Below are 18045 nucleotides of genomic sequence, written 5' to 3' on the forward strand. Positions count from 1 at the left end.
AATGAATGAAATAAATTTAAATATTTACGAAGTTCCATGAATACACAACAAGTGTCTTTCAATTGAACAAAAAGGTATTTCTTTCTAGTTACATTTGATCTGTGTTTGGCTGATGAGTGATGACATCATTGAATTGAGTATTTAGTGGCTGTATGTTATTGAAACGTTGGTCAAGTCTGCCCATTGTCACTGTGTCAAATTTTTCGTTATTTTATTATCATGTACTTTTTTGTCTAAAGAAGACGATTTTTAATTATATTGTGTACAGGAACAATCGAACATGGTCCTCTGAAACAAACGTCGTCCTAGTTTTGCAATTCCACTACGACTACTATGTCCATTCACAACGGTAATAAAAATTATTGTCCTTTTTTACTTACTAAATATGAAGTTGTTATTATTTTTATGGACACGTTACACTTAACGCCTCAGTAATTTTAGGTTTTTTTTTGTTTTTTAACATTATTTTTAACTTAAATCCGATGTACATGTTATTATTTTTTAAATATGAAATGAAATGATATTTCAGAATATGGTCCATGAATTGCAACAAATAAAAAAACGTATCATCTTGGTCTAGACTTTTTTACGATGAATACAGACCGCGTAGGCGGTAATGTGTACGTGTCGATAAAAACGGCGTTATTAATACTATATCTATACGCATAATATATAATAAACGCTAGTAAAGTTCCGTATTTTATCCATTTTTTTCTGTTGTCAGTGATAAAATATATTTTACATTTTATGTGCATTCCGTTAAATCGAACAAACCGTTATTAGGATAAAAACAAATATACTTCAGCATTGGAATGGACTCATCTGGGCATCTAATGGAGCACGCATAGGCCACCTCGTCGCAACCAAAACTAGTCAACCTCGTTTATTGAAAAATTAACGGAGCTAATTATAATAAAAACTAATAAGTTCGTTAAACTCGCTGGTTTACGGTTTCAAATGTGGTGAGTGATGACATAACAGAATAAAATATTCACGAGAATAAAATATAATTGCGATCGCGGCGATCGATGACGAGTTTCAATCACCGTTCACTCGGTTATAGGCCAGATGACAAGTAGCACGCACACATCGCAAATTACAATAATGGACTCGCGACTCAAGTTCACACGTTTTACTCCCAATACATCATTTTTAAAATATTAAAATGCGAAAACCCCACATGTTGTATATTACAATAGAGCCAGTAATATATATTTTAATATTTATATGCATTGAGATACGAACTATACATAGACGAAAAGTCAAAACCAATTCATCGTCTATATGGACTATAAAATGAATAACAAGGATAGGTATTTAGAGCAAAATTACGAGCAGTGGTGAAATTGAACATATTAGAGATATTGAAGCCTCTTATATTTTCAGTTAATCCACAAATGGCATAAATTATAAGGGACAAGGGTTGTATAATATGATTGCATCCCATGAAATATATCGATAATACATATTTGTTTACGCACAGTATACAATTTTTACACGTAAAAGACACTCGTTTGCGAACAACGAAAAACGTAAAAACCCGTTAATACAAATTTTGACCTGAAAATTTGCGTATAACTCATTCACAATTTAAATTAATATTATAATTTGCAGTACTTAACAGCTAACGCAATATAATAATACAATTTATCTAAAATATCTCGGTAAGATATATTATGACGTATTAATTAAATCGAGTATAATCAAGTTACTTATCATTTTTTCCCGTAATAAATGGCTACATTTTGTGTTATTTTACAAAGTTTAGTTAAACGTGTGATGTTACGATTCACGCGTTGCCTGAAAAAGTGAAAAGAAAAATGTTTGGAAAAATCTTGTAAGGCATTTTTTAAACACGATAATTCTCTTTGTAAGTTTTTTTTTTTAGTTTTTGTAGACTTTTGCTATAGTTGATATATGCAAACGAGTTCACATTTAGGTAATTTAAATACAAGTATTAAAAATTCATATGCGTAATCAAGTTGTATATTAGCACGTAAACTGGTATCGCCAAATATCAGTGTTGATCTTTTAAACAATATGTTTAGTGGAAACATTAACATTTTTAAGTGACAACATCAATTTTAATTTCATATTTTTATCGAAATTCAGACGACTAGCTTATGATTTATAAGTATTCAAAGTTTGGGTAAGCAGAGTAATAGCACAACATTTTACGGAGTGTAATGGTACGATGAATGATGATACTTCGCAAAATGTTGTGTTATTACTATGCTTACCTAAACTTTGAATACTTATAAATCATAAGCTAGCCGTCTGAATTTCGATAAAAATATGATATATATAATTAAAATTGATGTTGTCACTTAAAAAACAAAAAAAAATAACGATAAAAAAATATTTTTAAAAATGTTAATAGATTTCTAAATAATGAGTGTTATTTGATAAAAGAATCGCCCTATATAAAAAATAATATTTGGCCCAATTCACCTCTAAAATACAACCTCGTATTAGTGAAATTGAAGTCTAATCAATTATTTAATAACTTATTATTTAAGCAAACGCAAAAGCAATTAGAAAGAGAAAAAAATGTATAAATATATAAGATAAGGATAACAAAATAGTACACATTACAAAGAATTAGTATTTTATGCTGTAAAAGCCAGGAGGATTAAAGTCATTATAAAGATAAAGTTAATAATTTGCTTTACAAAATTAAAATATCAAAATAAAAGGTAAAATTACATTTCGTGTTGTGAATTTATTATTTTGATTAGATATTAATATTTTATATGATAATAATTTAAAATATTGAGAGAAATTTATTTAAAATATTTACTACTACTTTAGTAAAATATCTACCAGATTTAGTGTTTCAATTGTTGGGATAATTAAAATATTATATAAAAAAAACTATATAAGTACGTAGCTTACATGCAATATTCAGTTATTGTATTATGGTTTATAGGATTGTCGGTTTTGAAAATTGTATGTATTTATTTTATACATATTAGGAAACCCTAATGTTTATTTTGACATCTATCAAGCTTTAAATAGTGTAATGAAAAAGTATTAAAAGGTAAACACTTCTATTTCGTGGAGAGCAATCGTGTTACCTTTTTTTCGTGTAAAAAGGTAAAACAAACGCAATCGTGTAACAGCCTAATTTAAAACTAGTAATCCTAATTAACTCCTTTAAGTTATGCCTACGCTTACAAATTTAAAATAAATAATATTATAAACAGTATTTTTGTTTACAGGTAGTGGTAACAGCATTTATAATTATGTATATTATATAGGACTGGTTAATTAAATTATATAATTATAAATAAATTTTGTTTAAGACATTTTTATGATTTTTCTGGAGTATTCTTTTACGACTAATTCCACCATAAATACCTACTATAATCAGTGAAGAATAAAAATTAAGAGGACCTAGGTGGTTTAAATTAAAATCAAATATTTCCAAGTATTTAGATTAATTGTTTTATTTATATACTAATTATACGTACTCTATGTCTCTATACTAATTAAGAACCCCCCTTTTTTTAATTGAGTCATTTTAACTTAAATAAAATAATTAAAATATAGTTTTATAATATATTATTTAGTTTTTTATTATAAATTATATGCTGTTTTTACTTGTTTCATTTTTTTCTCTTATAAAATAATTATAATTTAAGACATTTAAGGAACAATTTAAATATTCTTGACAAATTTATAAAACTATATACCTATAAATAATTGAGTACCTGTGTATTACCTTATTTTATCCAAATACTGAGACTACTTTAAAAATAAATTTCCTATAACTTGTTCAATTATAAAACATTATACTATGAGTGGTCGTTCACGTTATTACGAATGTTTACAATAATTAAAATTTATCATTATTAAATTACTAAATTTTAAATTATAAAATAAACTTTATGTACTAAGAATAATCATTTGATCATAGATTATTTAAAAACCCATCCACTGCAACTTGCAAATGTTTAAATGTATTTAATTATAATAAAATTTACTTAAATTTTCATATTATTAGTGTTTTATAATTTAAAGCAATATGAGAATATTATATATTTTATAAGCTACATTAAAATATTTTATGGAGATTTATATTTGGTTAAAAAATTATTGACATAAATATAATGTACTCACCATTTTTATTTTCAAAAATTAATTCGTGTAAATATGTAAATATGTGTGAACAAGTACTGATTTATTAGGTTGGATTTTTCGTCTATTGAAAACTAACAAAATTAGTAGGTATGCGTATGCAGACAACAATTATAAAAACGATCATGAAAAAAAGGTAGCCAAGTGGGTATATATTATCACTTAGTATATTTTATATGTTGTTTTTTTTATGTAACTATTAAAGTCATTAATTAAAATAACTAATAGTATTCTAATTCTATGAATAATAATGAAATGTAGACTACTGGTTATATAAAAAAAAATATTAGAAAATTGGTGACCTCAAACTTTTTAAGTATTAAAAAAAATGATTTTCATACAAGTGCGTAAAACAGTATTTGTATATTTGTCTTCTAATTTCTATAGTTGATTAATGTCTTTATTACTCTTAACACGACTTAAAAACGTTAGAACTAGGAGTCAGGTGGAGGGAAGCTGCAGAGGACAGAGACAGATGGAAAGATTTGTATTTAGCGGTATGGTCTTAAAGGCCGAAACTAAAAAAGAAGAAGAAGATTACTCTTATGCTTCAGCAATTAGCTATTACGAACTGTATTTAACTAAGTAAAGATTGAATTTGATAAGTTTTTTAAAGTAATCATAGTTACAATTTTACAAAACAATTATTTCAATAAGAATATTGAATTTACGTAAAAATTCCCGTTTTTCCTAAATTTTTTGTTGGTCTTTTTCGATTAAAAATAAAGTACTAGGAATTTATAACTTTGAACTCTCTTAAGTACAAACTGGTCCAATTTTCTATTCAAAACCATTCTTAACGTAAAAATTGAAGCATTTTATCAACTTCTATTATATAATGTATACAGAGTACAGACACATAAAAAACACATAAATGTAAAATCAATACATTCATCACTCCGCTAAGAATTTGAAAAATAAAATAATGATATTATCTTTTTAAAATCCATTTTATTTCTAAACAGTCGATTATACTTTTATTTCTCAATTTCGTATCGGAAAATGAATCAAAAATGATGTATCTTTCGACAGACAACTTTTTTATAAAGTTTATAATGAATAATATTTATCATTATGAAGTTCAAAAAAAGATTTATTGTAAAGAAATTAAAAAACAAATATGATATTATACACTGTACTATATGACTTAACCACTTTATGTATATAATATACATAAACAGCGACGATAATAATGTAAAGAATTTTGATTTCCAATAACCATCCGACCATCGTATCGATTTGAAATCGTGTGACACGATTCTTTACCACATACTCGAATTCGGTTCAATTAATTCCTCCAATATATATATATATATATGTATATACATCAATATACACACATACGTTAAAATTATATTATTTGACCCAAATAACATATTATATTATATTCAAATTTAAAGGTACCTATATATTATCCACATAGTAATATTATTATTGTCATCGTCGGCGGTGAAGATATGAAAAAAAAATTTCTCCATCCGTCCATAGCTATGGCGGTACACATCGTTAAATTAATATTTATAAAAAGTACTGTAAAAAAAGGTTTGCGGCGCTCACCGCCGATATCATTATACACTCGGAAAACTACAGTGTGTCGATGCGTATTGCGCGGGTGGGGAGGGTCCGTGCGACGACGTTGTTGTAGTGCTTGCCTGGACGATTGTACATTGGCACAGTCGTCCGGTAACGATATCACGTGGAACAATTGCGCGGGAGTTCCGATATACTTGGCCGTAGTTGTTATTACAATTAGTACATACCTGTTTATATTATAGTCCTTCGTCGTCGTCTATACAGTGTATACGCGGTTTTTATTTTTCGTCTTTTGCTCTACGTACTCTGTTAATACAAGCAAGTAAAACAAATCATAATATAGAATTTAATTTTGTTTTTAAATATTTTCCGTAACACAATATAATACATATACGTAAAAACATCAGAGGCAGCCAACAATCGGATTGTTTTAATTCAGTTTTATACTAGATTAATACATTACTGATTACATCGGGCACTTGGATCGCTTCGGTATATTATACACACCGCGCACGAACAGTAAGTACATACGAATTATTGATAATATTGTGCTGTGGTGTATTATTACATATTTAACTTCATCACCCACCATTCAAGTCTAATTCGCATCAATACTTTCCGTTATAATAAGTCATGCGCTGAAATTACACTACACCATAATAATATTTAAAACAACTAACATATCTATTATAAAAGCTTATAATAATATATATCAATAAATAATTTTTCTTCCTTCGGTATGTGATTAGGTAAGATAATTAATTAATTATAAATCAAAAACATAAATAATTTTTTTTTTATGACTTAGTATTAGTTTCTGTATTTAATACATATTTAATATTATTTTTATTCTAGTATCTCCTATTCACCTATTTATAATATATCATCTTATTCAATATTGTCAGTCGTTATTATTCCGTTTTTCATGTTAATATATACATCATATTATTATAGAAACCTTTTCACGAGATTCCAGTTCTTAGATACTATTCATTAATAATTAAGAAACCCAATTATAATTGGTTTTAAAAAGTATATAAGAGTACACTTTTTATTTTTTTTTATAGTTTGAATATCATCAGTATCTACTTATCTAAATTATTTTAAATAGTTGCACGTATAGTTTTTTTTGGCCATTAAAATTACGAGGTGTATTATTTTATTATTTTACAATAATAATAATTAATAATACGTTCCACATAGTATTATGTATTATGTATTATATATAAATCCTTATGCTGCGTAAATATCATTTTAGTTTATGATATAAATATATTTACAAGTAGGCCATTTTTTATGATTATATTAAGTACTCGAAAACTTTCTGTTGTTAAATTGCACATAAAATTCGTGAAAGCAGATGCTTGATTATTTTTCTCCCACATAGAACATAAATCTTAAAAGAATCTTTTTTCAATCTTTGTATAACAAATGTATCATTTCGAATTGGAAATTCAATTACACATTTATACAATACAATGCTATAGTCGAGTATTGGGTTAACTACCTCAGGGGCACTACATTATATACAAATGAGCATCATATTTAACTGCGAGTAGTAAATCGTATTTAGTTTTTATTGTCAAGCATAAGTCGATTAAGTCGTAAAATTGCCCCTAAGCCCATTAACAGTTTCCAACTATACATTTGCAATATATATTTTCATAATAGGTGCCTCTAATAATCAAATGTTAACAATACTTTAGTATACAATATTATTAAGTAGAAGTATAATTTAATTTACCGTTAAAAATTATAAAATCTATTTATAAATATTTTTACGACTACTATGTACTTATTTAATAATATGTACTAATTAAGTATATGTATATTGTATACTTTTTTATTTAAATTTTAAACACTTAAAACACCCATGTAATGAATATACTGTAATAATACTAATACAATATTATTTAAATATTATATATATTTATATATATTATACAAATAAACAACTGTACACGCTGCAGGAAATCGGTAAAACGGCAGAAAAGCAAAAGCATATTAGCGTGAAAATATATACAAAAAATGTAATCTAATTATTATGCTCGTCGTCCACACGTAAAAAGAATGAAAATTACACAGTTTATCGTTTTAAAAACTAGCGTATTTTAAATACAAGCCACCGACATTGAATTCCTGAAAACACAACGAGCCTATGTTATTACTATACATATACACAGACACACAGTATACACACTAAGTAGGTTAAATGAAAAACACAATGTTTTTACTCGCTGAATTGGAATCGTTACGAAGTAGGTTGTCCGCGGCATTGCGGCAGTAGTAAAATACACACAATAATAGTAATTTAATTAAATCGTTTGCTGATCGTTGTCATTTTACACTATAGTTTTTTGGTAGAAACATCGATTGTCTTGTCTAGATCAATGGTCCCTTATTTCAACATGTTCCACAGCCATACAGTTTAATGATAAGATATATATACCGCTCCAAAAATGCCAAAACACTATACTCAGGGTCGCAAACAAAAAAAATTGGAGATATCCAACCGAAAAGCTTTACGAAGACTTTAATGTCCTCAATATAGAACTCTTATACCTAAAAACAATCACCATATATCTGAAAAAACACAATCAGTTAGATTCTATAAACCATGGGGTCAACACCAGATATGCAGCTAGTAAATTTTCCCTAGATTGGCCCTCAAAAACTAGTTGCCGAAAAGTTTACTATTTTTTGGGAACGCAGATAGCTAACTTAATGCCCAATGATATGGTTAATTTACCACTACCCATATTCAAAAAAAAAATTAACCACTGGCTAAGATATGAATATGTGTGTAAAACATAAAATTGTATGTAACATATACTAATTTAACGCTTATAATAGTTACTGGAATTATTTATGTGATTTATTTATGAAAAACTCCTTACTTGTCTCTTAAAAATGTAACATGTACCTTAAAACAATAAGAATTATTTGTAATCTAAGATAACTCATGGGCCTCCACACGAGTTTTCCTCAGTGAGACCCATTAATCTTTCGATATTAATTTAAATAAAAAATAAAAATAAAAATATATACGGTTATACATAATATGATGTTGTGACAGTACTTTACTACCATTGTACCAATATATATTATGTACTTTTTGCATGTTATAGTACGTTAATTATTATATTATATACATCCAATAAGCAGTTAGTATTTCTTGAGGTTAGACGTAAAATATGGAATGCAAAAAAAAAAAAAAAATTATTATGCATTTAATATTGCAGATCAAACGGCAAAATAGAAGTTGAACGACATAGGTATCGCACAATCTGTGCCAGCAACGGTTTTGGCTTTCGAACACGCTATCGATGTAGATATCCCAACGTCGATTCACAATAAAATGGGATACTATATAGGTTTTTGATTTTACTGACCTGAGCAAACGCTGTAGGGTTAGGTATTCTACAAACATTACATTTTGCGTGTACGTGAACGTTTCATATAGATAATAGTTCTAAAGCCTTTAACTAATAGCCGGAAGTGTTCATAACTTGGTTTAAAGCTTGTGACAACGACGTGTCGTTTCATGGCAAATGGGTTAATAAACCGTTCGCAAACCCGAAATGTTAGTCTCTTTACACAACAAATAATAGTCAAACGACGACAACGGTGGCGTAGGAAGCGGTCACGGCAAATCGCGTGTAAACGTAGCATTCGTCCGCCACCAGAATAATTGTTACGCAGTTAATACAATAATACCTACCTAACAAGAATGTTTTCGTTTCGTCCTTTATAGTGTCAAAATTTACCAAGTAAGAATATGAATATTTTTCAAGTAACTACGAGAGAGTTCCAAATTTTTATATATCTATGCGTTTATTACGTTTGTGTAAAATAGATGTTATTATTATTATATAGTGATCGTCCGACGAATAAAAAACGTTCCATCCGTGTAGTGTATATGCCGCTTCGACCGACATTCAAATTCGAGAAAATCCTGAGCACGTACGACCGATTTTGTAATTAATTTCTAACAAGTGTATTAGTGTATATACCTACTGTATATATATATACCTTGGTTTGTATTTTGTTTTGGCAACCGCGATGACGGTAGTGGTGGTGATGGTGGTCAGAAATAACAGGGAAATTTCTCGAAAAAAAAATATGATCCTCGCACTGGGTCAATGTCGTAAAATGTAGTTGGTTCATATTATGTTTATATTATATATTAGTATTACGTATTTTATTGATATACCTACTTAACTATTTGTTACTTTTGGATTTTTTTTTTATAAGTAGTTATATAGGTACAGTAAAAATAGAATGTTTTTTATCCATATTATTGAAATCTGTTTGAGACAATAAATAATAAAATCATAGTCAGTTGTATATGTATTATATACATAATTTTTATGTTTAAACATAATACTGTTAGCCGAACATGGAATAGATATTTATCAAGATTCACATTTGTAATACTAAGTATAATTGATGTATGCGTGTATATATTATAGTGTTTTGTACACACGTTCCGCTTTAAATCCTCTTACAATAATGACCGATGGGCGACAAATGATATAAAAGAAAAGTACCGTTCAATAATTCTTATACGAAAGATTTAATTCTTCGTATTTTTCCTAGTATAAAAATATTTCGAACCCTATATTAAAATTTGAATTCTTGGAAGCAATCGTGTAATACATACAAATATTATATTAGGTATGTATTTATACGTCGACGTTTTACACACGCATTATAAAAGTTATATAGTTAATTTCAACTGCCGGACATTCAAATTTTATCGTCGTTCAAGATATAACAAAATAAACGAATTTATTAAATTTAGTTATACAAAGCAATTAAAAGTTTTTTTTTTTAGAAATGAAAACGTACATACAGTATCAAGTTTATTTTTCAAAGATATTACACTTGTGTTTCTTACACAGTTACACGTCATCATTATAATGTACGAGTGCGAAATAAATAATAAATTTGCATAGAAAAACAAATCGAACAGAATACGCAATATCATTACGTATATAATATCCTATAAGAAAGCTGCATATCTTAGAGTATATTTGCGTGAAAATAAATGTTGACTAATAGGTATGCCACGTTTCAATCCTGTGCGAATTAAGGTGTACCCTACATATATTTATAAATATTTATTTTTGCGGCAAAAAAACCATGCCCGATAATGCGTTTGACAAACAAAGTAAAAAACCCGCATATAAAAAAGATAAACCAACAATGATATTTTAATTGACATGCGTAATAGCGTATTGTTAAGATAGAGAATCTTACTATAACTATAACACTATTACACTCAAATTGTATAATAAAAAATAATAGTGTACTCAAGAACTTACTGATATGTTTAAAGTCCAAGATTCATTCCCAGATCATCATATTGACACTATCAAAATTACATCGAAATAAATAAATAATATTAATTAGTTATTTGATAACTGTAAATATAAGTCCTTAATGGCTTAATTAGACGTATATTTTAATAAGTTTAGACTTGCCAATTTACTAATTTTAGATATTTTAATTTTCAATCTTCTTTTCCTGAAAAACCATATTTATATATATATTGTATACGCAATGCATATTATGCATATAAAGCAGTAAATATTGTGGACTTATAAATTATATTAAAAAAAAAAAAAAACATTGACATTTACATCAAAATAATGGCAGCAATTATTTTTAAACTCTTCAATTATATGCGTATATTGTAAACACCTATACTGATATTAATATTAGCACGATAGATCGATGAAAGTTTGAACATTTAAGTAGTCCATTCAAAGTTCATAATATCATCATGTCGACAATTTCAGAAAAATAAATTGATAATTCAATATTTGTTAATTTAAGTGTTTAACTATATTTTTAGTAATCCTACTACTTCAATAAGAAAAAAAATATTTATCGATATAAGGCTGCGGTAATTGTGTTTATATTAACCCTCAGCTCCTCAAGCTTCAGTGTCCAGTATGTACCTATACCTCATGGTGCAGCTTAAAAATGATGATCGTACCTAACATCAATAAAATATATATAATAAAAAAAATGCATACCCATTATTATTGCGAGTAATCGATGTTTGAAAAACAAAAAAAAATCGAGAAAAAAAAGAACTTATTGGGTTTACAGTTACGCGATTCGCCGAAACAGCGTAAATACGCGCGCGTGCAATCAATTAACGTCACGCGTGCGATGAGAGTGGAAATTTTATCGGACGCATCGCGGGCGCGCGCGCGGTCTAATAATTACTATATTATAGACGGCAGTGGCGGATCTACCCGACATAATAGGAAGGGCGGTGTTTGTCTATAGGTACAAATAAGAGGGTTAGGGCCATGGTATTTACTTTAGGCTTACATACAACGTATACAACTTTTTTTTTTAAGAATGGGGGGGAGCAATCGCCTCCCCCCTGGGTTTGCCATATTACGGTGTAATGTCATCATCATCATAATGACGGTCTCAGGCGTGACACATATATTATAATATAATAATTTTATCTTGTTGTGCAAATCGACAAAAACGATACGCACGTCGAATACGATCCTTATCGTTGCCCCGGTCGCTCGTCATCGCACTGCAATACATAATATTATAATAATATACATCGCCATACTATTAACGTCATCATCGCTACAACTAAGATGTATAAAAATAATGCGCGGAGCACGACATTATGTCGTCACAGTCCGTTGGGTAGCCACCGGTTGTTTTTCGCACACGTGGTATATACGTATATATATAGGTATCTATGTTTAACACCGTGGTTTGTTTGTTTTTGTACTTGGCAAACCTAGTTACGAGTAAACAAGAACAAAAATATCTTACCGTTACGGACACGAGTTTTTTCAAACCATCTTCCACTGTTACAATAATATATGCAAGGAATCGATCCTCCTAATCCAATCTTGAATAAATAAAGACAATATTTTATAGTTCATCTGCAGAAATCGGTAAATGGGATCTATTTAGCCAATCAACTAGCTCTTCTCCTAGAATCTAGATTAAAAACAAAAAGATAATTCAGCTATTAAAATTTATTAAAACATGCAAACCCTCAATTAGTCAATATGGAGCTGTTATAAATTTATAATATACCAAGTGATATTTAAAAACTGTATGAGACTGTCTCAAAACTTTTTCTAAAATTCAAATCATACAAGTCTACCAATTGCATATTTTTTAATTTTATATTTTTGTTTTATGAGATATAATTAAATAAATTTATAATTCAATTAGAAAAAATAATTGTAATTACAAATATTGAGGTTTAATCGTTTTATACGTTACTATAAAACTAAATTTCATGAAATCCAAAGAAAAGGCTCTATACAGTTCACCTATACACCTTTACATCTAAACAATTTTATTGTCATGTATGCCTATAATATTGTAAGTACCTATATATACACTAATATACTGCTGCAGATTGCAATCGGGCTTGTTGCACCGCGACTGAAATAATAAACGACGACCGGTAGGTCGGACGTGATGTTCTTGTAGCAGTTAACGTGCATAAAACGTTGTGCCGTTTGGAACGGATCGCACGATACACATGCGAAGCTAAGCTAATACTGGCAGCGTATGAACTCCGAATCTGATTCGATTTTCACACACTCTTTAATCTAATAATAATAATAATATTATATCATAAAGTATATATTCCTATAATTCCTTCAACTGTTATAGGTATACCTGTTTTTTCAGCCACAGTTTATTGTATCAAAAGTGAACATATATCTTGTATTTCAAATACTTAAAAAAAATAATGTGGTAATTGCTAATATTATAAAATCAATCAATACTATTTTCTATTTCTACATATTACAGATATAGTACTCCTATATAGTAAATACATACTATACATGCATATTGCATATGATTCAAACATTTCAAACAATACCCAATTACCATTTACTCATGTCTCGTATGTTTATATATTGTTTACTAAATATAGTGTATATAATATAATAGAATACCATAAACGCCATACTTATAGAATATACTGATAGAGTTATAAATAATGGTACTTACCCTGAGGAGCTGAGGCCTAGATGCCTATAGTATACCAAAGATAGAAAATCATATTTTTTTTACAAAATAAAAAATAGAATTTAAATAATTATAAACAATTTACAGGGATAAATATTATAATATTAAAGAATTCAGAATATATTAGATATTTAGATACGAGACCATTGCTCAAGATTTTTAAATCGATCAGTGATCAGTGATGACTGATGGTTATAACTTATAACTTTATAAGAAAATCAAAGTTAAAAAAATAAAACTGTAAGAAAATGTATTTAGTATACACAAAATATCAAATTTTAATTTCAGAAGAAAATATATTTAAGTGATTAAATATATAATTTAAAATATAAAATAATGAAAAAAATAAGAAGTAGGTACTTAGAGTTAAAATAATAATCAATTTCCTTTTTGTAATCTCCTTATGTTGGCTTGGTTCTTTTTATATTCGTTTATATTTTACATTATGATATTTATTTAAAATGTAGTCAGTAGACGTTATTTAAATTATAACACAACCAATATGAATGAGTTTAATATATTATGAATGTTAGTTTAATACTAAATGAAAATATAAAATAATTATTACGTGATGCTTTTTTTTAATATAATATAATTTTATACAATTTTTTTTTTATCCAATGATTGTTTAATTTAATCTTTAATAATTTACTTAAAAAGTAAAACTCAATATGTTAAGTCAATACACAGACATAGCAAGTTTCATTGTATTTATTTTAGTTTATTTTTTATAATTTTTTTTTATCACTTCGAAATAATGATCATAAGTGTCAAGTCACGATTTAATTAAAATATAGGTAAATAATTTGTAAATAAGTAAAAGTAACTATAGGATCTATCTTCGATTTTATGAACTACATATGATTAATATATTACCCAATAATTTAAATGTACTTATAAAAAAAGTATAATTTTATTTAGACCCCATTAAAAATCCAAAATAGAATTATATTTGAAAAGTTATAACCCAGATACCTACAAAACAAGAATAATATATGGTGCTTTACACCTTTTTTTCGGAGTCCCCCTTCCAATCATTTTATCATTAATAATTTTTATAACGTAAAGCACAGGTTTGACAAGTAATGTAAATTTATTTTAAAATAAAAAGTGTAGACGTTTGTGTAATGAAATTTCATTTAAATCATTTATATCAAAACCATCAAATTTACTTACTATTGCATACAGAGAAGGTAACAAGCAAGATAGTATAAGATTAAATTGACTAAATTTAATTTACCCCTTTGATTTTTTTTAATAAATGGTATTCTTTTTTTAGAAAGCAATTAATCATCTAAATATGTTTAAACAAAATGAAAATCCTGTAGTAAGTGTAGCAATCATTATTAAAGATCATTATATTATTAGCTCTATATTTTCAAGTTCCCCTATTCTTGAAACTTTAAGTAGCACGCTTTTTCTGAAATTGTACTGCAGGCATAATCAAAAGATGATTTAAATTCCAATTCATTTCTTTCACTTTTTAAAACAGTTGATGTGAAAATGCTATTATAATCGTTGTCAAAATTATAATTTAACATAATTGTATGTTGTACCTGATAATATTTTTATAATGTAATCATTATAATCTAAACAACTAATCATTTAAAAAAAATAGTTACGGCATTGGTGTTTCGTGTATTTATCTAATGTATGTTTATCGTTCAAAATTCAAAAATAAAATAGGCATTTAAAAACTAAAAAAAAATTCTTTATTTTTATTAAAAGTAAATATTTTCTATAAATACTGAATTGTAATTGTGAAATGATTATTTCTTATAAAATAATATTAGCTTATTTGTTATTTTTTTATATACCTATTTGATTTGGATTTCATACTTATTGTTATATATGTACCTATAATGCCTCCCATCGTAGTTATTTTTACATATTATAAAGTAGGAAATGCAGATATTTATCGGTTATTTAATATTCGCATGCACTTATGATAACTATAATATACATTTTCTATGTCAATGGTATTCAATTTAAAAAAAATTAATAATTTTAGGTACATGTGTTTACATGTATTTTATCATCGCGATTAACAACATCACATAGGTACAACGCCCATAAACATAAAACATGTTTATTGATATGTAGTAGGAAGTAGGTATAAATAAAGAATCTAAACTATTTAGAGAATGTGGAACATAAATGGATTTTACATTTTCTCCATGATTTAAATATACAAGTGATGTTAGTTGGTAATAAACGTGTAATGAACGATAAGTAAATTACAAATCACATAATATGTAGGACGTAGGTATATTCGTATCAATGACGTAGTAAAGATAAGATAGAAAAAGTGATGGACACAATATTAAATAAAGTATAATTAGTAAATAGGTTAGTAATAAATTATGAGTATTGAGTAGATAACAGTAAACATAATGTTGTATAATAAATCTAGATGTGATTGTAATATATTATATATATATATAAAATTCTAGCTATTAAATGGAAAATAGTTATTTATAATTCACGTATATGTTTAGACTTCAGATAAATTCTATATAAATTAAAGATTTAACAGACGAAAATGACACAATCATATTTGAATAATGTTTAAAGGTATTATGGTAGTCAGCACTCACAAAAATGATTTCAATGACTATAATCAGTATAATCTGACGATTACTTAGATTTCGCCACGGTCTATGACTTTTACGACCTGACCAATATAAATTAGTGACAAAGAAACTGGCCTAAATAGTTGAAACGTAAAATTAAGAAAATAAATGGACTTAAGCTCTTAAGCTATCAAAAACCAGTGATAAACAAATGTAAATATGTACTAATATTTCGTTATTAAATTGCTTGAATCGTAATAATATCTAATTTTTTAAAAAAAATTTGTACGGAAAATATGAGTGGGAAGTAGAACGACAAAATGAAAAATAGTTCTTAAAAATACTTTAGTAATAGTATTTGATGTTACTATGCTCAAACAAGACACTTTTTTTATTTAAATAACTTATTTCTTCTTGATGGTGAATAATTAATTGTATTTCAAATTTTTATATTTTTATTATAAATTATGATACGTTATCGTGATTCAGAAGTATAATTGTACAAGATAGATACTAGGTATAGTAGAGACATTTTTTTCTATTATTGAATCGTAAATAAATAGATTAATTTAATGATTAACCTGTAACAATAAAACTATGGATATAACTAGGGCTTGGATTTATATGTAAATACATATTTTCACCGTGACTTGACAAATTAATTTAAACGAGTGATAAATTCGTATACACATGACTTTCAATTAAATACATATTTTTTATATATTCATCATAAATTCATGCTTTTATATATTTCATAATATTTCCTAATAATTCTATCTTTTCGTGTATTTAAACAATGTTTACAATAAATATATATATACCAATAGCTACAATGATATAAAATATAATAACAAATATCTAATAAAAGTAATAATTAATTTGTATCATGATTATCCAGAAATTCGACATGAAATTAACCGTAGTACATATTTCGTGGTTTAAGCTACGTTTGTTCGTTATTTGTGTGTATTTAGATATTTCATATTAAGTAATTATATAGATACATTAATGTACTTTTTAATTTTTAAGGTACTATAATATACCTAATATCTATTTTAGAATTTTCAATGTACTACCGTACTATATTTATTATATTTTGAACTGTTATTGCATGTTTGGTTGTATAAATATTTTTTTTGGTAGCAAGTATAAATACTCATACATTAACATCTGAGTCCTAAATAACTTAAGAGAATGGACAGTGATAATGTCAAAGCAAAAATTCAAAGGAATAAAAGTACTGAGATGAGAAAATCACGACAAAATTTACTAACTAAATATATGTACCGCGAAGCGCGAACTCTAATACCATACGAGTATACGACTGTAGATGTTACGGTGAGCAACTCTGATCAAGTTACGTATTATTCTCGTTAACCACAGTTGTTGTCTAAGATCCACGATTAAGATGAGCAATGAACCTTACACCAAAACAAACAAAGGCTCTTGACATAAATATGTATAAAGTAATGTTTATCCCAAGAAATCTAAAAAAAAAATACCATTGAAATACAAAATCACTATAAACATTATTGTAGTTTAGATTGATAGATATACATACACACACTTTTAATTTGTATTTTAAATTATTAAATATTTCAAGTAGGTATATATACTGAAGTATATTTTAGCAATAAACGCAAGCCTATTATTCATGAGTAAACTTAAAATAATATTTTAAAATATTCATTATGTTTTATAAATTACAACATTGATTTCAATAAATTAAAATATTAAATTAAAAGTTAAAAATTAA

At 26.9% G+C, this 18045-nt stretch overlaps 2 protein-coding genes across 2 annotated transcripts in view; both read left to right on the forward strand.

The window, feature by feature from the left end:
* LOC132917984 (transcription termination factor 3, mitochondrial) overlaps window positions 1-18045 on the forward strand; it is a 235294-nt gene that overhangs the window by 135923 nt on the left and 81326 nt on the right. The gene's annotated exons all lie outside the window — the stretch shown is intronic.
* The window catches only part of LOC132932049 (uncharacterized), a 35252-nt gene continuing 23004 nt past the window's right edge, over window positions 5798-18045 (forward strand). Inside the window, exon 1 of the mRNA XM_060998239.1 lies at window positions 5798-6192. The gene's annotated coding sequence lies outside the window, so the exon portion shown is untranslated. The remainder of the gene's footprint in view (window positions 6193-18045) is intronic.

The sequence above is a fragment of the Rhopalosiphum padi genome, chromosome 1 (genome assembly GCF_020882245.1).
Source record: "Rhopalosiphum padi isolate XX-2018 chromosome 1, ASM2088224v1, whole genome shotgun sequence".
NCBI lineage: Eukaryota > Metazoa > Arthropoda > Insecta > Hemiptera > Aphididae > Rhopalosiphum > Rhopalosiphum padi.